Genomic DNA, 27408 nt, shown 5'->3' on the forward strand with positions numbered 1-27408 from the left:
TTCCCATGTGCCTGTCATGGTGTGCATATCTCATCTTCCCGAGTGTGATTCTAGTGTTCAAAGATAAGTATTTTTCATACAAGATGCCCTCTCAAAGCCAGTCACAGAATTCTTCTGGTGTTTAACTGGAAAAAAACAAAGAATCCAGCAGTCTCTTCCATTGCTTCTGGAAAAACTGCCTCTGTTAGACTTCCCTTGCTGGCAAGGGGAATAAAGTGCCCAGGCTTCTAGCCTCATCTGTACAGGGGAGAACATAGAAAGGAAGGTGTGGGTGAGCAATATCCCATACAGTGAGGCCACCCTCTGGGCCAAGGTGCAGCACCCTTGTCTCCTGAGTGTAGCATCATGCTGTGTGATGTTGGTTAATTCATCCACAAAGCTAGACATGTTTCCAAGCTTGCCGTCATCAGAGAAGGAAGAATAGAGAGAAACAAGTTTAGGAGTCCTCATTCACCAGTATATCCACAGCACCTATCATGGTGTTGTGCAAATAATAGACACTCGATAAATATTCAGGGCACAAATGAGTATTTTCTTTTTAAAAGTTAATTAATTACTTTATTTTTGGCTGTGTTGGGTCTCCGTTGCTGCAGAGGCTTTCTCTGGTTGCGGAGAGCAGGGGCTACTCTTCATTGCAGTGCACGGGCTTCTCACTCTGGTTGCTTCTCTTGTTGTGGAGCACGGGCTATAGGTATGTGGGCTTCAGTAGTTGTGGCCCATGGGCTCATTAGTTGTGGTGCACAGGCTTAGCTGCTCCGCAGCATGTGGGATCTTCCTGGACCAGGAGGTGAACCCATGTCCCCTGCATTGGCAGGCGGACTCTTAACCACTGCGCCACCAGGGAAGTCCCAGAACAAATGAGTATTTTCTTTTTAATAAGCATCTTGCCTTTAGTCACCTCCTTCTATCTGTCAAACATACCAATCTTCAGGCTGATGGGAATATATAAATTACATGTTCCTTTTGGAGGACAATCCGGTAGAATACATCAAAGCCTTAAGAATGTACATATTCTGAGGTCCAGCAATTTCACTTCTAGGACCTAAAGAAATAATAGAATTAGTGTAAAAGAATGGCACATTTATAATATGGAAACTAGAAAAATGAATGTTCTTTCATAGGAAATTTACTATATATGATGGTGTATTCCTAGAATGGAATATTAGGCAGTAATTAAAGAATGATAATGAGGGACTTCCCGGGTGATGCAGTGGTTAAGAATCTGCCTGCCAATGCAGGGGACATGGGTTCAATCCCCGGTCTGGGAAGATCCCACATGCCACAGAGCAACTAAGCCCATGCACCGCAACTACTGAGCCTGCGCTCTAGAGCCCGCAGGCCACAACTACTGAGCCTGTGTGTCACAACTACCGAAGCCCACGCTCCTAGAGCCCGTGCTCCACAACAAGAGAAGCCACTGCAATGAGAAGCCCACGCACCACAACAAAGAGCAGCCTCTGCTTGCAGCAGCTAGAGAAAGCCCACGCATGACAACAAAGACCCAACACAGCCATGAATAAATAGATAAATTAAAAAAAAATAATGATAGTGATAGATTTGTTTAACATACAAGGTAAACAGTATCATCAACTAAAATATATACTGTTTTTCATTCAGAAGTGTACATATTATCTTCTTAATTTTGTAACAGTAAAAAAAAATTAGGGACTTCCTGGTGGTCCAGTGGTTAAGACACCTTGCTTCCAATTCAGGGGGCACAGGTTCGATCCCTGTTGGGGGAACTAATATCCCACATGCCGCGTGGTGCAGCCAAAAAAGAAAAAAAAATGTGTAAATAGAGATGCATTACAGAGTAACGGAGGAATTAAACCCAAAGTGTTGACAGTGGTTCTCTCCGGGGAGTGGGATTGTGAGTTTATAGGTTAGAAGTCTTGACTTGCAAGTGCCAGAAAATGAGACTCAGATAGCTCAAAGGAATCTGGGGACTCTCAGACTGAAAATCCAGAGGGAGAGGATGGATCCAGCTACTCGGAGTCCCCAAAATGTGTTTTCTTGCTGATTCTCAGCTCTCCCTTCTCCAGAGTCCACTTCATCTTCAATCCACACAAGGGGCCCCTTGGTCCTGAGGGGTGCCTTCATAGAGCCCCATGTTATCGCATCCTTATTATTACTTAAATAGAGGATGCCATTCAGAGAAGAGAACAATAGCTCTTGCTTAAGTCCTGGGTTTCGTTCCCAGTGCCCAAATTAGAGCTTGTGCCCAACTCTGAGCCATCACTGTAGCCACAAAAAATAGGATGGTCTTCAACCCATCTGGGCTCATGTCTGGAGCTCGGATTTAGCTCAACCTGCCTTAAATGGCTGAAAGGGTAAATACCCCTGTGGACAATTATTCCCAATTGTCATCTCTATTCTGCATTGTTATCACCATACAAACAAGCCATGGTGTTAGCTATCTTTTTTATTTTTATTTTATTTTTTTTTGCGGTACGTGGGCCCCTCAACACTGCGGACCCTCCCGCCGCAGAGCACAGGCTGCGGACGCGCAGGCCCAGCGGCCATGGCCCACGGGCCCAGGTGCTCCGCGGCATGCGGGATCCTCCCGGACGGGGGCACGGACCCACACCCCCTGCACTGGCAAGCGGACCCCCAACCACTGCGCCACCAGGGAAGCCCAGTATTAGCTATCTTTGATTCTATACAGGTAGAATCAATTACCACTTTCTGCTACACTCCCCCAACTGCCCCCAACTTCTAAATGCTCATGTTCCTCGAGACTTTTTGGACTCTTCACATTCTCCCGGTGCCTCGAAATAACATCTATGTGCTGATGGCTCCCAAATGTGTAGTTATAGGTCAGATTCTCCCCCAAACTCCAGGCTAAAATAGTAATCTACCTACCTGCCATTTCCATTCAAACGTCTGAGCTGTTTGACCATAAGGTTAAAAAGGACTTTAGTTTCTCAGAGCAGTTTTAGGTTCACAGCAAAATTCAGAGGAAGCTACAGAGATTTCTGATATACCCGCTGCTGCCCCCCGCCATATGCATAGTATCCCCCATTACCAACATTCCCTACCAGTGTAGTACATTTGTTACGACTGAGGAACCTGCGGTGACACGTCATTATCACCCAGAGTCCATAGTTTTCATTAGGGTTCACTCTTGATATGTACATTCTATGGATTTGGACAAATGTATACTGACCTGTATCAGTCCTTTAATATCAGAGTACTTTCACTGCCCTAAAAATCCTCTGTGCTCTGCCTGAAAGCTCAGTCCGTTCACAAAGAAGATACACTAATTCTCAATCTGCACATGAATAGATGTTCTAGGGCTTCCCCGGTGGCGCAGTGGTTGAGAGTCCTTCTGCCGATTCAGGGGACACGGGTTCGTGCCCCAGTCCTGGAAGATCCCACATGCTGCGGACCAGCTGGGCCGCTGAGCCTGTGCTCCGCAACAGGAGAGGCCGCAACAGTGAGAGGCCCGCATTCCACAAAAGAAAAGAAAAGAAAAGATGTTCTACATCATTATTCATTAGGGAAATACAAATGAGGCACCATTTTAACCCATTGGGATGACTGAAATTTAAAATACTTACAATAGGGGTAGTATTGACAAGGATGTGGAGCAAATGGCAGTCTTATACTTTGTTTATGGTAATTGAAGATGGTAAAATCACTTTGGAAATGGCTTGTAAATTCTTGTAATGTTAAAGGCACACCTACCCTGTAACCCAGCAATTCCACTCCTGCATATTTATCCATGTTAAATGAAAGCATATGAGCATAAAAAGACTTGTACAGTAGTGTTCACAACAGCTTTATCTATTAACAGTGGAAAACTTGAAACCACCCAATATTCATCAGTAGATGACTAAAAGAAAAAAACCCAATTGTGGTGTATTCATTGAATGATACCCTTCTCTGCAATAAAAATGAATTGCTGATACATACAGTAACATCTGTGGACTTCATACACTTCCTGTTGAACAAAAGCAGATGGTCAAAAGAATACATAGTGTATAATTCCATTGATAGAGTTCTAGAATAGTCTAAATTAATCTATGATGATAGATATGTTGATAGAAGTCAAATCAATGTTTCCATTGGGTGAATGGGGAGAAGATTTTCTGCCAAGTGTCCCAAGGGCACTTTTCTGCCAGGAAGAAAATGTTTTATATCATGATTAGAGATGGTTACATGAAATTATGGAGTTGTTAAAATCTCTCAACCATACACCTAAAATGTGTACTTATTGTGTATAATTGTCTATAAATTATATAAAGTTGACAGAATAATGGACTAAGAGGCTACAATGAAGGTTAATGATGATGAAGTCAATAGAAATTATAATATAACAAATATTTTAGTAATTCATTAAGAACAGATCCATTTCAAATAGAAATAATGTGTAACATGTTCTTGGATTGTTGATGATCCAAATAATGATGAGTAATGAGTCAAATGATCAAACTGGAAAAAGTACTGAAATTTTGACATAAAATACTGACATATAAAACTCACAATCTGTATCTAAAAATGAGAAAATCTATGACAACCTAGTAGTAATGTGTTATCAATTCCAAGTACTTAGGTTCAATCATTACACCAGAAACTTTATGTGTTCTGAATTCTTACAGCTTATCTGTGAAAAAAGGCTTGATCCAAATTTTTTAAACTTGACAATCCTAAAATGTGCATATTATCAAACGAAGTATTAATTTGAAATGTTCATAAACACAATAAAATTTCATCAATCTTACTAGAAAAGAGACTGAATTACATTTGTGTTCCTTGTATAGAAAATGATCTTCAACCTCATTGCTGAGATAAAAGTGTATGAAGCCCAAATATATAACTTTTATAGAGTTGTGTTTGCAGCTTAAATATTTTTTTCTGAATTTTTAGTATTTGTGGGGTTTGTCCATTTAAAAAATTTGTAATTTGTGCTATTCATTTCAAATAAATATTAAAGACACCCCTCAAGTTGTGTAAACTTTGGGCTCTACAACTCCTGAGCATACCTTGGGTCAATGAATCTCTGAGTATAAAAAGCAATTCACGGAAAGATGCATTCAGTCTAATTTGATAAAGCTCAAAAACACACTAAGCTTCAAATATTTACAGATTAAAGACAAACGTGGTAATATTATAAGGAAAGACCCACAGCGGGCTCCAAAGCAGGATGAAATTATGGCTTCAGTGGCCCTAGGCACTTTTTGCCTTCAGGGGCACTCTCCTCCTTAAAAATACCAAAATTTATATTTTATGACTGTATTGGTATAAAGACAAATAAATGGTAAATATTACAAGATTTTCTTCAACGTAATATTCCACTTGTTTTTCTGATTTTATAAGAAGTTAAAACATTTCTGTGTGTCCCTAGCCCAAGCTACCCTGTAAAATGGAGGAGCCCCTCTGTTCAGGATTCACGGTAATATTCCGTTTCTTACACTGTGGTGAGTAGCTTAGCATTTTATAAATATCCTTTCATGGCTACTTTAATAAAAACGTATGTAATACATTCTTCAAGGATACACATTAAAATGGTTATCTCAGGGAAATAGAGATTCCGGTGACTTTTTTTCCATCTTCTCTTTCAGAAAAAGTTTTTTTTTTTTTTTAATAGCCAGCCAGATCCCTATTTTACAAAAGTATTAATATTATTTTAAAAAGGATACCTACCCAATTTATAGTGCAATATAGTTCCGCACAGTTTTGTAACTTTCGTATTTAAACACTGGATTTGAATTTGGCCAACACAGTCCGCCTGACAGAGAAAAATCTAGAAACGAGAATAACAGTCTTTGCCTCCCGCTGGGATTGTTAAATTTCCATAACAGGCATCGGGGCTTTCTGATAAGCCACGCCCTCTTTCTGGAATGTTCTTCAGCAGGACCCTGCCCACTTCTTCCCTGGCTCACCCCTTCTCATTCTTTGGTTAGGGTTTTCTGCTCAGTAAGATCGTCGCTGGCTGACCGGTCTGGATCGGGCCTAACTCAGCCTCTGCTTTCCTTTAGAGCCTTGATCAGAACTAGTAATTATTTGTTTTTCTGTCTCCTCTATTAGAGTATAAGCTAGTGGTGACGCCTCATCGTCGAAGTCAGCAGTAAGCGTTAAAAGAAAAAAAAAAAAATGGGTAGGCTTCCCAGGGGGTTTTACTGTTATATTCTGTACTGTTTTTCCTCTTTCCAATACTTAATGTATCCCTTTTCTATGATACAAAGTATATACTTCCCCCAAAGTACGGGTTGATTACATATTATATTTTAGGTCTTTAAAGGAAATCGAAAGAGAAAATTAATTCCTTCGCAACCCGTAACACCCCTGCTGAAACTCCTGAGGCGTCTAAAAGGGAAGAAAAAGGACTGGGCGGAAAAGACAGCAGGGTAAGCGTCCAGGTCGCCGGGGTGGGCGCATCGGTGGGCGGCCGCTACCGGAGAAATCCGGGTCAAGGCCGCGGTGTACCCTCGGCCTCAAGCTTTCCCCCAGACCCCGCCCCTCACGGACGCTCCTGATTGGGCGGCCCTGGGAGCCCGGAAGTGACGCCGCGCCGGGCTTCCCGGCCTCCAGGCGGAGCCCGGGCGTGTCTCTTCCCGCGCCCCGCCCCTCGGGGCACCAAAACAAGAAAGCGGCGGCCGGGGCGGGGCCTGCGGACGGCCGACGCCACGCAGAGGGCGGGTCCTGCGCTCGGGGCTTCTTCAGTTGGGTGGTCGGTTACGGATGTTGGCGACTGATCGCAGGCCCGCACTTCCGTTCTCGGCCGACTGTTGAGTTGAGGCACGGAGGCGGAGGCTGTTTAGCGGCCGGGGGGAGGCCGAGACGGGTGAGGAGAGCATTGAACTCACGGCTGCTGGCCCGGTGAGCGTGGGAGTGCGCACGGTGTAACCGTCGCAGCGTGTGAGGCCCGGGCGGGTGGGGTAGGGGCGGCGTGAGCTCGGCCGCGTCCCTCAGGACAGTTGCGGCGCCCATTGGGGCGCCCTCCGGTCCTCTCCCTTCGCGTCGTCTGCAGTGCCGTCCCGTGTGAGCTCTTCTGAGTCTGGGCGCTGCGTAGTTTCTGTGGGAGTGAGTGGGGTGTCTCACTACAGAAAGTCTCTGTCCGCTCGGCGCCCCCTGCTTTCTCCTGCTGGGGTTCGTGCCTTTGGAGAGTGTGCCCCTCCCGAGTGGCCACCTGAGCCCTCCCTGCCCCACCTGAAGGCGATGGAGCGCTGACAGCCAGCCAGAGGGCCCTTTGCCGTCCTCCCCACCTTCCAGGAGCGACGATGTGCCAAGACCTGTGTGGCCCAGAAGGAATCGGGCCCGAGGCTCGAAGGAAGAAGAACCCTTGGCTGGTCAGTCAAAGCGGCAGAGGTGTTAGCTACTGATGATCGTAGGGCTGAACTCACCTGCTAATTGCGGGACTTAATGACAAAGTGCCTCGCTGTCCCCAGCGTGGGGACGAGGTCCCCCGTGGAGCCACTCCCCCTGTGGAGTCAGAATGGCAGTTGCACTGTTTCTTCATTCCTTGTTAGATCCACAGGCATGTTGTCTAACCTCTGGGAGCTTGAGCCCTGTCATCAAATGGTAATATTTGGTGGTTCTTTATAAGGATTGATGTGAAGCCCAGGTGAGAGAGCGAGTCTAAAAACCACTTCCTCAGTTTTGTTTTGTTTTGCTTTTTCAGAAATGTTGGGGGCCAGAGTCTGGTTATATATGAATGCAGATCCTCACCCATTCTCAAATAAACCCAGGAATCTCGACTGAAAGGATGGCTTCGCTGTAGGCCATTACCCCAGGTAATTATTTGTTTTTTTTTTTAATTTTAAATGTTTACATGTTTTATTATTTATATGGTTGCATTGGGTCTTAGTTGCAGCAGGCGGGCTCCTTAGTTGTGGCATGCAAACTCTTAGTTGTGGCATGCATGTTGGATCTAGTTCCCAGACCCAGGGATCGAACCTGGGCCCCATGCATTGGCAGCGCAGAGTCTTAACCAGTGTGCCACCAGGGAAGTGTCTGCAGTTATTTGTTAATTAGACATTTAAGACTTTTTTTTCAGGCACTTAATATGTGCCAAGCACTGAGAAGTAAGACAAAAGAAAAAAAAAATACAGAACGGATCCTTGCCCCCTAACACACGCAGAATTGCTGAGGATGGAGCTTGTAGGTGGGAGACAGATAAGTAAACAGCTCAGCCTAAGATGGTAAATGCAGTGATAGAGACCATGTACAAAGTCCTGAGGGGATAGAGAAAAAAGTCATCAAAGACAGATTGGAAGGGAGGGAATGAGTCAGACAAGCCTCCAGGCATGATGATGCTCAGAGGTAGTTCTCAAATCTGGCTCCTCCCACCCCTGCCCCCGAAATATTTACTTATTTATTTATTTTGGCTGTGCTGGGTCTTAGTTGTGGCTTGCGAACTCTCAGTGGCGGCATGCATGTGGGATCTAGTTCGCAGACCAGGGCTCGAACCCCGGCCCACTGCATTGGGAGTGCAGGTCTTACTCCCTGGACCACCAGGGATGTCCCCCAAATCTGGCTTTTTATCAGACGTACTGGTGGAGTCTTTTTTAGAACGCATCTGAATTTTCTCAGTGGTATCTCACCATGTGCCTTTGCTAATTTTTTTTGCCAAGTTCCTTTGGTGAGTCTGAGGCACATCCAGGGTTAAGAAGCAGGCAAAGGTATGAAGAGTAGGTGTCCAAGGCAGATGGAAGAGCTTCCATAAAGGCAGGTAATGCCAAACACCAGGAAGCATTTTAGGATGTGCAAGTGAGGGGGAATGTCAAGAGATGATGCTGAAGCCAGGTCATGGAGAGCCTTGTGTGGTGAGGTCAGAAATTTTAATTTTATCGGCCAAAGGTAGAGGAGTCATTTGTGCTTTTAGAGTCTGGTTTTGGCTTTGGCCTTTGGCAGCACTTTGGAGGAAGAATTGATGGTGGATCAAACAAGAGGCAGATCATTTAGGTTTCTTCTGTAATCCAGACAAATAATGAAAATGTATTGAACTAAGGAAATGGCAGTCTCACTGAGAGTAAAGTACAGAGGTAATCAAGGTGGTAGACTCTATAGAACTTGTAGAGATGGGGGCTAAGGGAGGATAGCATAGGAGAATTCACAGGTTACTGGTTTGAAAAGTGAAGTCATGGTAATACCGTGGATACAGAGAATACAGGACAGATAACACATTGACGGGAAGGACTTTGTTCTGTTCTGGTCCTGTTTACTTTGAGGCAACTGTCAAGTGAGTATAGATTCACTGTACAGTTGGATATTGAGTACGGTCAGCCTTCCATATCTTTGGGTTTCCCATGTGTGGATATAGAGGGCCAACTGTGTTCCCTGTACTCCACTATTTTATGGAAGGGACTTGAGCATCTGCAGATTTTGGTATGCATGGGGGGTACTCCTGGAACCAATCCCCTGCAGAAACTGAAGGGCAGCTGTATATCTTTGTGGAATTCTAGGCTAGGCTATCATTTATTGAGTAGCTGAAACACAAACATGGCATTGAGTTTTACCTACGTTCTCAGTCTTTGGGGAAGCTTCATTATAAATAGTAGTTGAAGAAATAGGTTGAATTGTCACCCACAAAGAGGATATTGAATGAAGGGTTAGAGTCCTGAGGACAAACCTTTGGAAATGTTGATATGAAGCAGGGGGAAAAGGAACAGATGATTATGGGGGCTGGGTAGAGGAAGTGAGAGAAGAATGGTGTGTTGTCGTAGCTAAGGAATACATGCTTAGCAGTTTCATATGCTTTAGAGGAGTCCATTAAAGAACCTACTGGATTTGGTATTAAAGAGATTATTAGGGACTTTTGTGAAAACATTCAGTGAAACATAAGGTAGAAGCCAGAGTGCAAAGGAGCTAAAGAAGTGAATCTAAATTATTTTTTCAAGGGGAGTTCCCTGGTGGTCCAGTGGTTAGGACTCGGCGCTTTCACAGCCGTGGCCTGGGTTCAATCCCTTGTCAGAGATCTAAACTAAGATCCCTCGAGCCGCTCAGTGTGGCCGAGGAAAAAAATAAATAAAAGCAATTGTGAAGAAGTTTAAAATAAATAAATTTTCAAAAAGTTTAGCTAGGAAGGATAGAAGAAAGTGATTGTTATTTGAAGTTTCTGGCCAGCTATTATTGATAAATGATATCCCCTGGATAAGTCAATAGAAAATTACAGTTATACCTCTGGTGAAGCATCCTATGTTATTGGCAAAAATACTGTCTCTCTGATGCACAGGAGCCGCTCTTACTTCTGTCATGCAGCTTGAGGATTCCCTGGACTCCCCCATTTGTGGTTCAGTAATGATTCCAAGCAGTAAAAACACTGATGAACTTAACAAAACTGTCCTCCAGAAGAACTGAATTGTACAAAAATTTGCAAGATTCATAGTCATCTACCAGCAGTTTTCCCTTAAAAGAAAAATTTCAGTATACCCTGTTCAGATTTTTTGGGCTTAGCTATCAGGCCAATGATGATTTTAGTTTTAGGAACATAACCACACCCACTTATGGCCTTTGAGAGGAACTATGGAAACATGTTTCTATTGTTGATTTGCTGTAGCACTGTTCTCTCTGTTTTCTAAATTCCATGGCACTTATCTGTTATGTGGCAGTACCTCCTATCTACTTTGAGAACATTTAGTTTGCTTTCTGGAATGTGGAAGTAAGCCAGCTCTCTGAGTGAGTGAAATAAAAAGCAGCCTCCATAATTTTTTTTTTACTAGAAAGTTTATTTTGCTAACTAACTTCTCTGTTAATAATTATTTTAAAGTATACAACATTTTGGGCTTCCCCGGAGGCGCAGTGGTTGAGAGTCCACCTGCCGACGCAGGGGACACTGGTTCGTGCCCCAGTCCTGGAAGATCCCACATGCTGCACGGAGCGGCTAGGCCCGTGAGCCATGGCCGCTGAGCCTGCGCGTCCGGAGCCTGTGCTCTGCGACGAGAGAGGTCACAGCAGTGAGAGGCCCGTGTACCGCAAAAAAAAAAAAAAAAAAAAAAAAAAAATGTATACATCATTTTATTTGTACTTCAGTACCTTGATTTTTTCAAAGTTGCAGTTGACTGCAGTCTTGTTTCCTGCTCAAGTCAAGCTTGAAACAACTGATGTTTGAGAAATCTTCCCTGAGTTTCATTTTCTGTCCTTGCATTGTCTAGAAGGGTGAAACTTGTTGAATTAGATTACATCACTGGAAAAACACAGCTTCTGCAGACTTTTAACTTCCTGGTATTATATTACTGGTTTTTCAAGTATGAGAAGTTCTTTGAGTGAAATTTATATTCTGCAGAAACATAGTGTCTATTCTGTTACTTCATATTCCCTAGTTTGCAGCACCCTTAAAAAATGTAATTGAATTAGAATTAGTGTTAGGAAAGGGCAGGACTCTCCAGCTGAACTAGCATATTACTTTTTTAATTTTTCACACAAGGACTGTGTAACTCATGCTATTTTTCTGCTCTACTTTTCAGGAAGCTCCTAAATTAGGCCTTATTGAAATTAAATTTCTTGTACATAAGTTTTGATTTCTCTCCCTTTCTAAATTGCCTTCTAAAATGTCTTTTTCTTTATACTTTAATGTTGAAAGCTGCCCTGCATTCTTTTCAGAAGCCTGAAGAAAGTATACAGTTAATATTTAATAAATTTTAAAAATCAGTTCACAAGACAAATCCATGTTTTTGATTGTACAGAAACTATAAATACTGTCAAGATGTGATCAGTTTCCCATTAGCAGAGCTTATTATGCACTCTGAATTTTTGGGTGGTAATGCATTCAAAAATGTAACATTGTCAAGTTTCTGTACCCAAGTATTCAATGACTTGGGTCATGTTTCTTAACCTTTTATTGTCCCTTCTCCCTCTCTGAAAGGAAACGTTTAAGACATTTCTTTCCTATGAATTTCCCGTGAATTTTAATCCCACCAATATATATTATATACTTCTTTTTTTTTTTTTTTTTTCTTTTTTTTGCTGTACGCGGGCCTCTCACTGCTGTGGCCTCTCCCGTTGCGGAGCACAGGCTCCGGACACACAGGCTCCGCGGCCATGGCTCGCGGGCCCAGCCGCTCCGCGGCACGTGGGATCTTCCGGGATCGGGGCGCGAACCCGTGTCCCCTGCATCGGCAGGCGGACTCTCAACCACTGCGCCACCAGGGAAGCCCTATTATATACTTCTTTACGTAATGTCCATATACCTGTGCTTTATGTGTAAAAAGAGTAGGATGTGTTCCACTAACCAGTTTTCATCTCCTTGAGGATGATGTCACTCCTGATGAGAATGCATGGATTAGGATCATCCAGTTAGGCAATGAACTTCATTGGGTTTACAGTTGGGTTTGTAACTTTTTTCCCATCAGGCTGATATATTCATTAGATAATGAAGGTCAAGTTTTCAAGACCGGTTTTGTTGGGTAATTTCCTGGCCCAATTCCCAATAAAATGTTTCCATACGATAGAACACTTGGTTTGATTTCCCTTGGGTGTGGTTTTCTCCATTTTTGTCAAAGACTGGCTAATAGCTGTTTGGCTAATACATTGAGTTTGTCTGATGTTTCTCGCATGAATAGACTGGGGTTGTGGGTTTGGGGAAGCATACTGCAGAGGTGAAGTTCCTGCCTCATCACATTGTGTCAGGGGTTACCAACACGACTTAACCACTGGTGATGTTAACCTTGATCACTTGGTTTGAGGTTGTGTTTGCCAGGTGTCTCCACCATAAGTGTGATTTTCACTTTGCATCCTTTCTTATTTGGAAGTGTTTCACCAAGTCCAGCCCTCGCTCAAGATAGGGTGGGATTAAGCTCCACTTCCTGGAATGGGGAGTATCTGTATATATTATTTGCAATTCTTCCATAAGGAAAGTTTGTTCCTTCCCCCACATTTGTTTATTCATTCATTTGTATCAGTATGGATTCATGTATATTTATACTGTGGGTTATAATCCAATATTACATTATTTTGTTACTCAGATTGTTTCAGCTTTGGCCGCTGGGAGCTCTTCAGGTTGGTGTCTATTATGTCCCTTTGACATGCCCCCATCCTTTTGTGTTTTGTGCACTTTGTTTCTGTTCCGGGCTTCCCTGGTGGCTCAGTGGTTGAGAGTCTGCCTGCCAGTGCAGGGGACATGGGTTCGAGCCCTGGTCCTGGAAGATCCCACATGCTGTGGAGCAACTGGGCCTGTGCGCCACAACTACTGAGCCTGCGCTACAGAGCCTGCAGGCCACAACTACTGAGCCTGTGCTCTAGAGCCTGAGAGCCACAACTAGTGAGACCGCATGCCACAACTACTGAGGCCCACGCACCTAGAGCCCGTACTCCACGAGAGAGGCCACCGCAATGAGAAGCCCACACGCCACAACAAAGAGTGGCCTCTGCTTGCTGCAGCTGGAGAAAGCCAGCACGCAACAACGAAGACCCAACACCGCCAAAAATAAATAAATTAACATTAAAAAAAGTCCCCCACTATTATTGTGTTACTGTTGATTTCTGCTTTTATAGCTGTTAGCAGTTGCCTTACATATTGAGGTGCTCCTATTTTGGGTGCATATATATTTATAATTGTTATATCTTCTTCTTGGGTTGATCCCTTGATCATTGTGTAGCATCCTTCCTTGTCTCTTGTAACATTCTTTATTTTAAAGTCTATTTTATCTGATATGAGTATTGGTACTCCAGCTTTCTTTTGATTTCCATTTGCCTGGAATATCTTTTTCCATCCCCTCACTTTCAGTCTGTAACTGTTCCTAGGTCTGAAGTGGGTCTCTTGTAGGCAGCATATATATGGGTCTTGTTTTTGTATGCATTCAGCGAGCCTGTGTCTTTTGGTTGGAGCATTTAATCCATTCATGTTCAAGGTAATTATTTATATGTATGTTCCTATTACCATTTTCTTAATGGGTATGGGTTTTTTTTTTTTTTTTTTTTTTTTCTTTTTGCGGTATGCGGGCCTCTCACTGTTGTGGCCTCTCCCGTTGCGGAGCACAGGCTCCAGACGCGCAGGCCCAGAGGCCATGGCTCACGGGCCCAGCCGCTCCGCGGCATATGGGATCCTCCCAGACCGGGGCACGAACCCGTATCCCCTGCATCGGCAGGCGGACTCTCAACCACTGCGCCACCAGGGAGGCCCTGGGTTTGTTTTTGTAGGTCGTTTTCTTTTGTGTTTCCCACTTAGAGAAGTTTCTTTAGCATTTGTTGTAGAGCTGGTTTGGTGGTGCTGAATTCTCTTTGCTTTTGCTTGTATGTAAAGCTTTTGATTTCTCCGTTGAATGTGAATGAGCTCCTTGCCAGGTAGAGTAATCTTGGTTGTAGGTTCTTCCCTTTCATCACTTTAAATATATCGTGCCACGCCCTTCTGGCTTGTAGAGTTTCTGCTGAGAAATCAGCTGTTAACCTTATGGGACTTCCCTTGTATGTTACGTGTCGTTTTTCCCTTGTTGTTTTCAGTAATGTTTCTTTGTCTTTAATTTTTTGTCAATTTGAGTACTGTGTGTCTTGGCGTGTTTGTCCTTGGGTTTATCCTGCCTGGGATTCTCTGTGCTTCCTGGACTTGGGTGGCTATTTCCTTTCCCATGTTAGGGAAGTTTTCGTCCATCATCTCTTCAAATATTTCCTTGGGTCCTTTCTCTCTCTCTTCTCCTTCTGGGACCCCTATAATGTGAATGGTGTTGCGTTTAATGTTGTCCCAGAGGTCTCTTAGGCTGTCATCATTTCTTTTCATTCTTTTTCTTTATTCTGTTCCACAGCAGGTGAATTCTACCGTTCTGTCTTCCAGATCACCTATCCGTTCTTCTGACTCAGTTACTCTGCTGTTGATTCCTTCTAGTGTATTTTTCATTTCAGTTATTGTATTGTTCATCTCTGTTTGTTCTTTAATTCTTCTAGGTGTTTTTTCTTTAATTCTTGTAGGGCTTTGTTAAACCTTTCTTGCATCTTCTCGATATTTGCCTCCATTCTTTTTCCAAGGTCCTGGGTCATCTTCACTGTCATTTTCCTGAATTCTTTTTCTGGAAGGTTGCCTATCTGCACTTCATTTAGTTGTTTTTCTGGGGTTTTATTTTGTTCCTTCATCTGGTACAAAGCACTCTCTGCCTTTTCATTTTGTCTGTCTTTCTGTGAATAGGGTTTTCCTTCCCCAGGCTGCAGAATTGTAGTTCTCCTTGCTTCTGCTGTCTGCCCTCTGGTGGCTGAGGCTACCTAAGAGGCTTGTGCAGGCTTCCTCATGGGAGGGACAGGTGGTGGGTAGAGCTGGGTGTTGCTCTGGTGGGCAGAGCTCAGTCAAACTTTAATCTGCTTATCTGCTGATGGGTGGGGTTGCGTTCCCTCCCTGCTGGTTGTTTGGCCTTAGGCGACCTAGCACTGGAGCCTACCTGGCTCTTTGGTGGGGCTAATGGCGGACTCTGGAAGGGCTCCCACCGAGGAGTACTTCCCAGAACTTCTGCCAGCAGCGTCCTTGTCCCCACGGTGAGGCACAGCCACCTCCCCTCCTGCCTCTGCAGGAGACCCTCCAACACTAGCAGGCAGGTCTGGTTCAGTCTCCTATGGGGTCACTGCTCCTTCCCCTGGGTCCCAGTGCTCACACTACTTTGTGTGTGCCCTGCAAGAGTGGAGTCTCTGTTTCCCCTAGTCCTGTCAAATTCCTGCAATCAAATCCTGCTAGCCTTCAAAGTCTGATTCTTCAGGAATTCTTCCTCCCGTTGCCGGACCCCCAGGTTGGGAAGCCTGACATTGGGCTCAGAACCTTCACTCTAGTGGGTGGACTTTGTGGTATAAGTGTTCTCCAGTTTGTGAGTCACCAGCCCAGCAATTATGGTATTTGATTTTATTGTGATTGTGCCCCTCGTCATTGCAGCTTCTCCTTTGTCTTTGGATGTGGGGTATCTTTTTTGGTGAGTTCTAGTGTCTTCCGGTTGATGATTGTTCAGCAGTTAGTTGTGGTTCCGGTGCTCTCGCAAGAGGGAGTGAGTGCACATCCTGTACTCCGCCATCTTGAACCAATCTCTGAAATTAATTTCATTTAACCCTTTTTACTTGAGTTTGGATGGTGGAGGCTCTGATGGTAGTATAAAACCCCAAATTGGAGACAGTTGAAAACTGTAAGTTTCAAACTTAGTAGGAATAGTTTTGTAGCTATTATATTTGCAGCCATTACAGTTTATACTGCCTTGACGAGCAGTGAGTTATGGGCAGCAGTTCATACACACATGTGCAAATTCATGTGTATATATACTTCCAAACCAAGAGAAAATTCTTCTCTATATGAGTTTTTGTTATTGGTATGGACTAATATTTGAGGATTTCTAAGGTTTCCAGGGATTTCGGGAGCAGGGCCTCAGGGAATGTGAAAGGTTTCCTGAGCTTTTCACTTGACTCCAGTACATGATTAGAACACTCCAAAATCTGTACTTTGAAAACATTGATAATTCTATGTCTCTGTATATAATTTCCCATCAGTACTGTATAGTTTTGAGCCGGCTTTATAACACAGCTGTATGTTGCCTTATGATGTTTATTACTAACTGCTTTCATTTCATTATTTTTCATGTGTCACAGGTAAAGTTTTTACGAGTAAGCTCAGATTGAGTTTAGCCAGTGATTGATAAGCTGGCCAGCAGAATATTCTGGATGTGGTCGAGGCACATTGTAAGTTGAAGACATGATCATTAGTAGGAAATGTACCCATTCTCCACCAGAATAGGCCTGAAGTGTTGTGTGTTTTTTTTTTTTTTTCTTTAGTCTTTCCATGTCTTCTTTTCTGGATACAGGTACAGAATGAGCACATGTTGTTGGTGTACACCAGGTGGTATTTCCACCATTGACTTCCTGCAACGCTATGCATCCAAGACCCACTCCAGTGAATTTCAAACAGCTGATGAAGACCTCTGCTACTGCTTAGAATGTGTGGCGGAATACCACAAAGCAAGGGATGCATTGCCATTCTTACATAAGGTACTTTACATTAATTGGGCAGTATTTTTCAGAGCTTGATAACTAGGAAGAGAATAAATTTAAACTCTGTTGGAAGCATTCAGGGAACTGAAAACGTGATTTAAACTGTGAATGCTAATATACGTGTAGTATGTAACTCATAGCCTGGTAGATAGTAGGTGCTGAATAAATGCTTATTGATTGATGGAATTGAATTGAAATCTAAAGCAGAATTTTATAATCCTCCACTTTTAGACATTTTGATGTGAAACAGTTTCATGAACTGAAGTGACATATGGGGTTTTTTTGGGTTCATGTTTTAATGTCGTTGTGTTTGACTTTCTTAACAGCCAGGTATCTGAATGGCTTGGGTTATTCTTTTATTGGCTAATAGTTCTTTTTTTCCCCTCTCTTCATTTTTTAATGTTAAGTGCTATAAATCAATAAAGACAAACATTTTTTTCATTCACAGGAACCAAAGTGAAACATATAATTTTAAATATGTGGCTTTGAATATTGGCTTATTATATTTATCTGATGAGAAATGGAATACAGACCATAGAGTTACCTATAATAATATAGAAGAGAGGAGGGGATGATAAGTTATGAACATTTTGAGGAAAACTTTACGTTTACAAAGTTGCCTAGCAATGAAGCTAACCAATGCCTTTATGCTAAAGCTGATGTTTCAAGGTAATTACCTATGGCTGGAACGTAGGAGGGAAGTCAGAGAAGGCCCAGCTTGTGTAAAGAAGCTCCAACTTCTCATTTCCTTTTCAATAGAGTATAGTTGACAGTGCTGTTGATAACAAAACTCTGCAAGAGCAATGTTGTAAACATCTCATGCTCTATGTACTCATGTTCATGTATCATAAAAGCCACTTTTATGTTCAGTGACTGTTTTCTTTAAATCTAATATATATATATTTTTTTTTTTTGGTACGCAGGCCTCTCACTGTTGTGGCCTCTCCCATTGCTGAGCACAGGCTCTGGACACGCAGGCTCAGCAGACACGGCTCACGGGCCCAGCAGCTTTGCGGCATGTGGCATCTTCCCGGACCGGGGCACGAACCCGTGTCCCCTGCATCGGCAAGCGGACTCTCAACCGCTGTGCCACCAGGGAAGCCCTGGTACTTCTTTAAACTTCTGAATTTTTATGCTTAGGAAAAGGCTTTCTAGAAGGATCGTCACATCCAGTATATTTTGTTGCTAATAAGATATAAAGCACACTGCCCGTTTTTCTTTTCCTGTAGGTTTTATGGGAATTAGAAACCTCACGTCTCATAAATCACTTTGAAAAGGCCATGAAGGGAGAAATTGGAGACGATGACGAGTTATATATAGTAGACAACAATGGAGAGGCACAGCTGTTTGACCTTACTGGCCAAGACTTTAAAAATAAGCTTCGAGTTGCTCTTCTTGAAATACTGAAATATCCTTATTTGCTTTTACATGAGCGTGTTAGTGAGTATCTTGGGTGTTTCACAGTTGTATCATTTTTATATTTTAAGAATTGTAAGAATTTGGGTTTATCTATATTGAAAATCTGTTTCTTAAACTTATACTGAGGATACTTTTTTTTCCAAACGTTTTATTTTGAGCATTTCCAAACCTAGAAAAGTGAATTACACAGTGAATACCATATACACACCACATAGATTGTACAGCTGCTGATATCTTGCTGTATTTGCTTTATCACATATTTATTCTTCTATCCATTCAATTAATTTTCATTCTTGGAATTTGTCTGTAGCAGGGTTTTTCATACTTGGAACTGTTGACATTTTGGACTGGATAAATCTTGGTGCGTGAGGGACATGCTGTTTATTGTAGGATGTTTAGCAGCATCCCTGGCCTCTCTCCACTAGATGCTGGTAGTGACTTGCTCTCCCCATTACCCTAGTTGTGACAAGCAAAATTGTCTCCAGATATTGCCAAACGTCCCTTGGGAGTTGGGGGTCAGGGCCAGTGGGGGACAAAATCGCCAGGTTGAGAACCACTGGTCTGTAGTAGTTTTCAGTAATCACAATGGCATAGCATATTATGTCTGCCTAGATTTTGGCCATTTATATTTGCATTTCTTAATATGAATCTCTTGAAGACATTTTCCTGATCTGTCAAATCTAACGAAATAACAGTACCTTTAAGGCACCCACTACTGTATCTAGTCCACATTCAGATTTTCCCAGTAGTTGCAAAATGTGTTTTTTGGATGATTTATTTAAATTAGAGTCCAATCAGGGACTGTGCATTTGGTTCCATTTGGTTCCATATTTCTTACATCTCTTTTAATCCAGAATAGTTTACTTTTACGTATGTGCGCACAGGTATAGATATAGTTAGATAAATAGATAGATGGATAGATAGATAGATAGATTTTTTTTGTCATAACTTTGACTTGCTGAGACCAGATGGTTGCCCTAAAGAATAATGTGCTTCCTGGACTTTTCTGATTTCTTCCTTGTCATGTTATTTGACTTGTTTCTCTATCCTCTGTATTTTCAGTAAATTGAAAAGTATATCTAAAGATTTATTAGATAAATCAGTTCTTTCTAAATAAATTCAAAATAACTAGATTTTTAAATTCGAACAAGTCATTTTTCAAACATTTATTAAAGAGTACCATATCCAGAAAACTATATAAGCTTGATTTTTCATAAACTAAGCATACTTGTGTAGCTGGCACCCAGGTCAGAATCAAATCATCATCAACACACCAGAAGCTCTCCTCTTACTTTTCCAGTCATTGTCCCTCCTTCCCAAAGCTAACCACTGTCACTACAATATTCTTTGAAGCTTGACAAAATAAAGTTGATTCATCTGATATGGTAAACGTATGAGTCTATTCAGTATATTTTTGAAAGAGTGATGAAGAAATTTCCATGAAGCAACAGGGATTAAGATAGTGCTGGTACAGATAGACTCATGGAGCAGTGTAGAGACTCCAGAAGTAAACCGAATATATTTGGGGAATTTACTCTTTGCTGATGATAGCATTTCAAACCAGTGGAGAAAATGGATTACTCAGTAACTGAGAGTAGGACAAAATAGCCATTTGTGGGGCAAAGCTGATTTTATCCCTGTGGTACAAGATAAAGTCCTCATGGATCAAAATGTAAAATGCTAATGGAATTGGACCTATAGCCATACTTCTAAGAAGGTGCTCTCTGGAGATAATTATGCCCAGTGTGAAAAAAGATGTTTGTACTAGGAAAGTCAGAGCAATTCATAGGCACACACTATGATCAACCTACCGGTCTTTCAGCAGCTAAATATCATTCCTACATTTACAGCATTTTTATGCCTCAGTTTAAAAAAAAAAAAGGAGCAACTTTTCATTTACTTACAGAGCAACTGAAGGAGCCAAATTTAGGGAATCTTGATACGTTGATAAGATTTATGTCTTATGTTTACTGCCTTATTTTTTCTATTTAGATGAATTATGCATTGAAGCACTTTGCCGGATGGAACAAGCTAACTGCTCCTTTCAGGTTTTTGACAAACATCCAGGGATCTATTTGTTTTTGGTCCATCCCAATGAAATGGTGAGTGTGAGTGTTAGGCAGTGGAAGAGGGGATATTTTATTTTTGCACCTATATTACAGATAACTATAATAGAGGTTTTTGATGTGTACTTTGTTTAAAATATTTGCCAAAGTTACTCTCTTGTTGTTGTAACATTACTGTAGTTCAGGAGGGGGTGCTGGGGGGCTCAAAGAAGAGGGTTAAAAGAGTAGGGAAACAGTTCTGACAGGTGATGCTTCAGTTTAAAAGACAAATGAGGGAATAACCTGAACTTTCAGTGTGTTGACCTGAACTAACGAAGAAGGAGAGTTCTCTCTTGCTTTTCTTGCTTGCCTGCCCCGCTCCAAGCACATGGAAATACCAGTTAAAACACTTGAAATAATTATTTTGCTAATAGATGAGATTTTTAACAGGTGATGGGGTAGAGGGGAGAACAAGGAGATTCAGTTCTTAGGTGCCAAACAGGAAGAGGAACATGAGAATCAGAACAGTAGGTAGACAGAAGCAGAGAGCAACACCAGAGGCTTGGAACCTGACTTTGAGCTGATTGCTCGAGTTTGAGGACTTAACATCATGTGGCGAGGCAGCGTGTGCAGTAGGACCTGTGCACATTGGCCTCTAGAACTGAGTTACAACGTTAAGACAATAGCCACGAAGGGTTGCTCTGCCAATAGAAGGATAGTAAAGAGGCTTTTTTTTTAAGTGGCGAAGAAAGAACACGGTAATGGGGTTTCCAGTCAGAATGGTGGTGAATTTCTGTCTCCTTTGTGCCAAACCCAAACAATGATAGAAAAGAATTCAAAAAGTGGAATTCTAAAAGGTATAGTCCCACTTTTTAAAGGGTAAATGTTTCTTTGGACCAGTAATGGAACAGAAATACAAAGTGATACATGGTGGAAACCTGTATGTCGGCCTGGGTGGCTGTAGGTAGCAGGGGACTGAGTTTGTGCATGATAATAAGAATTACAAGTCTACTCCAGGCAAGGGTAGAACCAGAGTCGAAGCCTGTGCTTAAAATAAGGGTGGGGCTTTCCTGCCTGTGAAAGAAGACTGACAGAAAGTACAGCCAGCTGCTCTCCGGGACTGGCTTTCTTAAAGCTGCAAAGCAGTAGAGGAAGCAGGTCCAGCTGAGCAACCAGGACCTGGGCCAAGCACTTGCAGACTGGGTGACTGGGTCTGCAGGGCCAGGAATGACTGTATTCTTCATTATATATGTGTTTTTGTAGGTGAGGAAACTGAGTCAGGAGACTTAACCACAGTTACACAGGCTAGTATGGTGACTGGGATTTGTATATAGGCAGCCTGATCCAGAGCCCTAATGCTTTTTTTAAAGTTTTTATTTGAAAATACTTTAAATTTTTCAGAAACTTCTCAAAAATAAAAAAAAGTAGAAAACACCTGTATATTCTTTAGCTGTATTCACCAATTACTAATGTTTCACTCCATTTGTTCTATCATTTGCTTTCAGTAAACTACAAAGCTGTTTGTTTTCTGACCATTTGAGAGTAGGTTGCATGTATCATAGCCTTTTGCCCCTAAATACTTCAGTGTATATTTCCTAAGAATAAGTATATTCTCACAATATTATAAATTTCAGTGACTTTAACATTGACACAGTAAGGTCTGTTTTCCAGTTGTGTCATGTGATCCAGTGTACTTTGTAGCATTTTCCCCCTGTACTCCAGTATCCAGACCAGGATCAGGATTTACATGTAGTTGTGTTACATTAGTCTCCCTTAATCTGTAACATTTCCGCAGCCTATCTTTGTCTTTTATGACAATTACATTTCTGAAGAATAGTCATTTCTGCCTCCCTCCCATTTACAAAAAATAGAACGCTTTTCATTTTGGGTTTGTCTGATGCTTGCGCATGGTTAGGCTTTGGTTATACGTTCCAACTGGAATACTACATAAGTGAAGGATGTTATGTCCTTCTCAGGCTGTCAGATATACGGCATGCCATATCATCCGGCCTCTCATGGTGATGTTAATTTTGATCATCTAGTTGAGGTGTTGTCCAGTTTCTTCACTGTACAATGTCTATTTCTTAAGTACTCTAAGATCACATAAATACCTTACTCCTCACCAAAATGTTCTCCTAAATTTAGCATTACCTGATGGTTCTTCCCTGAGCCAGTTTTTCTAAGATTGCAAAATAGTTTCAACCCCAGCACTTTACACGTTTACCAGTCAGCACTTGAAATTGATTATACTATAATCAAGAGCCATTTTCCCTGCTCTTCATTTATTCATCTGTTTATCATAAGTTATAGACTCATTGATTCCTTTGTATTTTTTTTCGATAGCTTAAAATCCATTACTTAATTATGTTGGCATAGAGCCCATTCTTTTGACCACTAGTTCTATGTTTTGCAAACTTTTCTGCCCATAACCTAAGTAAAAATATTCTTCATCGAGTTCACACACATAAAGACATACGTGACCTAAACATTTCACAAAACAGTACTTACTGTTACTATGAAGGAAGCCCACTGATTTTTTTTAAATTTTATTTAGTTTTTAAGGTTGGTTGTGATCACTAAATTCAGTTTGTAGTGCAGAATAAATTTAAAATCACTTCCCTATGCTATATCGCCATGTAGAGGTGACCTTTGATTTCTTCTGAGGTTTCTCTTTTCATTTTTCCTTTTTTAACTTTCTATTATGGAACATTACAAACATACAAAAATAGATTGGTGTAGTGAACCCCCATATATCCATCACTGTGCTTCATCTGTTATCAATATGTGGTCAATATTCTACCCCTGTTTAGTTACCGCAAATCTTAGACATCAGAGCATTTCATCCATAAAATACTTTAGTTCGTGTATCAAAAAGGTAAGTGCTCTTTAAAAAGAACAATTACATCGACACACTTATAATAATAATAATAATATATTTCTAGTCAGTATTTGAGTGGAAGTTACTCTCTCAAAAATGCTTTATCAGGGCCTCCCTGGTGGCGCAGTGGTTGAGAGTCCGCCTGCCGATGCAGGGGATACGGGTTCGTGCCCCGGTCTGGGAGGATCCCATATGCCGCAGAGCGGCTGGGCCCGTGAGCCATGGCCTCTGGGCCTGCGCGTCCGGAGCCTGTGCTCCACAACGGGAGAGGCCACAACAGTGAGAGGCCCGCATACCGCAAAAAGAAAAAAAAAAAATGCTTTATCAGGGTTAGATCAAATCAGGATCAAGTAAGGTTCACATGTCGCATTCCAGTTGACCCTTGAGCAACAGGGGTTTGAACTGCATGGGTCCTCTTATACACAGATTCTTTTTAATAGCATGTAGTATAGTACTACACAGTTCGAGGTTAGTTGAATCCATGATGCAGAACCAGGATATGGAGGGCTGCCAACTATGTTATATTCGAATTATATTAGTGTATTCAACTACGCAGAGGGTAGGTGCCCCTAACCCTTGTGTGTTGTTCAAAGTTCAGTTGTAATTAGTATCTTCCGTCTTTTTTTTTTTTCTGTCATCATGGACCTTTTGGTTTATTTCCTTTAAATGTCTGAAAATCATGTATTTTTCCTAAAGTACTTTATTCTATATGATAGTTTTTTTCTTCCAGTTTTATTGAGGTATAATTGACATACAGCACTGTATAAGTTTAAGATATACGGTGCAATGATTTTTTTAAAGTATTTGATGTATCTTGTGTCCTCTGTAATCTGTAGAGAATCTTATTTTAACTGTATTCTTTCTGTAGACAATTGTGTGTTAAATGAAGTAATGAATGTGTTACACTTTTAGGTTTCACGTTGGGCTATCCTGACAGCAAGAAACTTGGGGAAAGTGAACAGAGATGATTATTATGACTTACAGGAGGTTTTGACTTGCCTTTTTAAAGTTACTGAGTTGGGGCTTTTCGAAAGTCCAGACATTGATACTTCTTCTGTCCTTGAGAAGGGTAAACTGATTCTTCTGCCTTCACACATGTATGATACTGCCAACTACAAAAACTATTGGTTAGGTGAGTATTGTTCCTACACACATATAATTAGTATTTTCCAATATTTCTTATGATTATCCTGCAAGGGAAGGGATCTCTTCTGGTAATCTGATCAAAAGTGCTAAATAAAGGATTTCATAGTTCACAATTCTTGTTCTGTCATTAAATTGACTATTACAACATCTTGTCTTTAAACATTTCTTATCCTAGAAATCATCTGTGTAAGAGGTACATTTTCAAGTATGGCAAATAGATCTTTTATTTAAGGCAGTATTAGATGTTACCGTATTAGCACAGCAGCTGAACTTAATAGGGTTTTGATCTCTTGAAACAGAGGTTTAATACCTCTTTTCCCATCTGTAAAATATTTCCTGGGAGAAAGCGATACTAACTTTGGTTTTCATCAAGTTGTATATTGACTTAAAGTAGTTCTGTCCTACTTCATTGATTCAGAGTCTTACAGTCATGTGTATATTTGGCAGTGACTGGTACTTGAAATATAGTGCTCTTAAAATTTAAGGGGTCTTTGATATTATGAGATGCAAATTGTGTGGTAGTCATTTTGGAAATGGTTTTCTAACCAGGTTCGTGCCATTTTCCCTTTTTATTCAGTCTAAAGTTCTGTTCTTAGGAGGAGGAGTTGTATATGAATATCTCAGACTTCAATGTCTGAGGCACTGGATACTGTTTGGTTTCATCTTACTGCCTTGTTATTCTTTTTGCCAACTAAACTGGAGAAGACATTAGAACAGTTTTATTTAATCAATTCAAGAAAACTATACGTGATCTTACAGGTATCTGCATGTTGCTGACCATTCTTGAGGAGCAAACCATGGATTCACTGTTGTTGGGCTCAAACAAACAGAATGATTTTATGCAATCAATACTTCACGCCATGGAGAGGCAATCAGATGGTAATAAACTTTATTTGCTGACTATTGTGATGATGGTGCACTTTGAAAATACTAGTGTCACGGTAAGAACTTGGGTGTATGATGTGGAGGAAAGAAAGAATGACCGTTTTATGGTTTTGGTCACAGAGTCAGAATTTTTAATTGGAAAGGACCTTCAGAGTTTAACTCAGCACGTTACTTTCATAAAAGAAGAAACTGAAGCCCAAGGAAGTTAACTTACTTTTGAAAAAATTAATTAATTAATTTTTGGCTGTGTTGTGTCTTTGTTGCTGTGCATGGGCTTTCTCTAGTTGCAGCGAGTGGGGTCTACAGATTCCTTCTTTAACATCTTTATTGGAGTATAATTTCTTTACAGTGGTGTGCTAGTTTCTGCTGTATAACAAAGTGAATCAGCTACACATATACATATATCCCCATGTCCCCTCCCTCTTGCGTCTCCCTTCCACACCCCCATCCCACCCATCTAGGTGGTCACAGAGCACCAAGGGGATCTCCCTGTGCTCTGTGGCTTCTTCCCACTAGCTATTTTACATGTGGTAGTCCATGCCACTCTCTCACTTCGTCCCAGCTTACCCTTCCCTCTCCCCGTGTCCTCACGTCCATTCTCTATGTCTGCATCTTTATTCCTGTCCTGCCCTTAGGTTCTTCAGAACCTTTTTTTTAGATTCCATATGTAAGTGTTAGCGTACAGTATTTGTTTTTCTCTTTCTGACTTACTTCACTCTGTACCACAGACTCTAGGTCCACCTACCTCACTACAAATAACTCGATTTCGTTTCTTTTTTATGGCTGAGTAATATTCCATTGTATGTATAGCCACATCTTTATCTATTCATCTGTCGATGGACACTTGGGTTGCTTCCATGTCCTGGCTCTTGTAAATAAAGCTGCAGTGAACATTGTGGTACATGACTGTTTTTGGATTATGGTTTTCTCAGGGTATATGCCCAGGAGTGGAATTTCTGGGTCGTATGGTAGTTCTATTTTTAGTTTCTTAAGGAACCTCCATACTGTTCTCCATAGTGGCTGTATCAATTTACATTCCTACCAATAGTGCAAGAGGGCTCCCTTTTCTCCACACCGTCGCCAGCATTTGTTGTTTGTAGATTTTTTGATGATGGCCATTCTGACTGGTGTGAGGTGACACCTCATTGTAGTTTTGATTTGCACTGCTCTAATGATTAGTGGTGTTGAGCATCCTTTCATGTGTTTGTTGGCAAACTGTATATCTTCTTTGGAGAAATGTCTGTTTAGGGCTTCTGCCCATTTTTGGGTGGGGTTGTTTATTTTTTTGATATTGAGCTGCATGAGCTGCTTGTAAATTTTGGAGATTAATCATTTGTCTGTTGCTTCATTTGCAAATATTTTCTCCCATTCTGAGGGTTGTCTTTTCATCTTGTTTATATTTTCCATTGCTGTGCAAAAGCTTTGAAGTTTCATTAGGTCCCATTTGTTTGTTTTTATTTCCATGTCTCTAGGCGGTGGGTCAAAAAGGGTCTTTTATGTCATAGAGTGTTCTGCCTATGTTGTGGCAGGCGGATTCTTTACCACTTCACCACCAGGGAAGTCCCCTCTTTAAGAAACATTCCATAATTGTCTTCACCTAACTAATGACTTTCTTCCTTATTTGAGAGCTTCCTAGACATAAGACAGCTTCAGTAGAGGATAAAAAAGTATATGAGCAGTTCTACACGAACGACTATGATAAAAAAAAAAAGTAGACTCTAAGAGCCCTGAGGGAAATAAAGCAGAAAGTTCTAAGGTTGACAGTAATTGTGTGAGCTAGAGCACTTGCCTCCTAAGAATACTGCGGAAGATGACAGGTGGTGCTAACAGTGAAGCCATTCTGGTTCTCACTTGGAAAAAGCCAGCTATCTGTTTTTTTCTGTAGGTGGTGTATCTTTATGTGAGTGTCAAAAATAAATCTGGAAAGAAAGAGTAAGATCTTACAGATGCTTGACTGAGGGCTTCTAATTTCCTTAGAAGACATTAAGGAGCAAGTGAAGGTCTTTGAGCAGGGCAGTGTTTTGCCCCTGCATGTAGAGAAGAGGGGAAGGACCGGGCATAAGAGTGTGTGAGTAATGGGAATTGCTGCCAGTTGGATGGAATGGAGATAACAACAAAGCCATGTTGAGAATGGATGGATAAAGAGTATGT

The 27408-nt window shown here is 41.5% G+C and overlaps 1 pseudogene across 1 annotated transcript in view; it reads left to right on the forward strand.

The window, feature by feature from the left end:
• Window positions 1-7573: 7573 nt before the first annotated feature.
• The window catches only part of LOC308609732 (putative helicase senataxin), a 70473-nt pseudogene continuing 50638 nt past the window's right edge, over window positions 7574-27408 (forward strand). The window contains exons 1-6 of the transcript in view: window positions 7574-7736; window positions 16698-16881; window positions 18114-18324; window positions 20296-20405; window positions 24139-24358; window positions 25132-25251. The product of the transcript in view is annotated as a putative helicase senataxin (transcript). The remainder of the gene's footprint in view (window positions 7737-16697; window positions 16882-18113; window positions 18325-20295; window positions 20406-24138; window positions 24359-25131; window positions 25252-27408) is intronic.

The sequence above is a fragment of the Mesoplodon bidens genome (genome assembly GCF_964165515.1).
Source record: "Mesoplodon bidens genome assembly, chromosome: Y".
Classification (NCBI taxonomy): domain Eukaryota; kingdom Metazoa; phylum Chordata; class Mammalia; order Artiodactyla; family Ziphiidae; genus Mesoplodon; species Mesoplodon bidens.